Genomic DNA, 1,221 nt, shown 5'->3' with positions numbered 1-1,221 from the left:
CTCAGTGTCAGCGGCCATCTGCCGAGGCTGACTGGGGTTCAAGGAGACAGAAACAGACATAGAAAAAGAAGCATAGATACAAAAGGCAACTGTCAACCAGCTCCACAGGCGGCCCCGTCCAGGAAACACACAGCCAGGCAGACGAGCTCTGAGCCAGCTCCCATGTCAGAGGATGAAGAGAGCACATCCAGTTAGTGTCAGCGAAAGGTCTTCAAACTTGGAAACAGAGTCCAGTGGATTGCTTTTTTTTAAACTTATTTTGTAATGACTATGACCAGGATGACTGAGAATCTTCACCAGCATGTGCCACAGAACAAACATTGTCTCTTTTCCCTCGACCAAACTTTCCTCTCAGGTAAACAGGTAGACCTGTCCATGGCTCCAACGCCATCATCAAGCTTGCAGATGAAACCACAGCGATCAGCCACATTAGAGGCAACGGTGAGGTCGCCTACATGGAGGCTGTGAACCGTCTGCCTGATTGGTGCAAAGAAAACAACCTGCAGCTGAACACAGAAAAGACCAAGGAGCTCATCGTGGGCTTCAGGAGGAACGCTGACCCAAATCCACCCATCCACATCAAAGGGACAGCGGAGGAGCGCGTGGACAGCTTTATGTTCCTGGAAGTCCTCATCTTTTGAGGACCTTACGTGGACGACCAGCTGCTGCAAAGTCATCAAGAAGGCGCACCATCACCTCTTCTCCATGAGGACCTGAGGAAGAACCAGAGATCTTCACAAGCTTCTACCACTGCACCATCAAGAGCATCCTCACCGACTGATATAAATATATATATATACATATATGAAAAACCACACTTCCTCACTTTCCTGTCTAACATGTATATAGCTTTCATACCTATTTATTTTATAGGCCCTTACAATTATTCTTTGTATATTTACCATTTATAGTCCATACGTACATAGTCTTTGTACAGATGTAGATATTTATATCCTGTATATTACTTCTGGATAGATGCTAACTAAATTTCGTTGCTTCATGCTTGTGAAAGTGTAATGACAATAAAGTTTAATTCTATTGTTTTCTATTATTAACTCAAAGAAAGGTTGTTTCCCTGTCTACTTTTAAGGCTAGGCTTAAAACTTTCCTTTTTGATAAAGCTTCTAGTTAGAGTGGCTCAGGTTATCCTGAGCTATCTCTATAGTTATGCTGCTATAGGCTTAGACTGCTGGAGGACATAAACCCCCATTTCATCACTCT

This window comes from Cyprinodon variegatus, unplaced genomic scaffold (assembly GCF_000732505.1).
Source record: "Cyprinodon variegatus isolate N-32 unplaced genomic scaffold, C_variegatus-1.0 Scaffold555, whole genome shotgun sequence".
Lineage (NCBI taxonomy): Eukaryota > Metazoa > Chordata > Actinopteri > Cyprinodontiformes > Cyprinodontidae > Cyprinodon > Cyprinodon variegatus.
Note: the sequence above shows the minus strand (reverse complement) of the source record.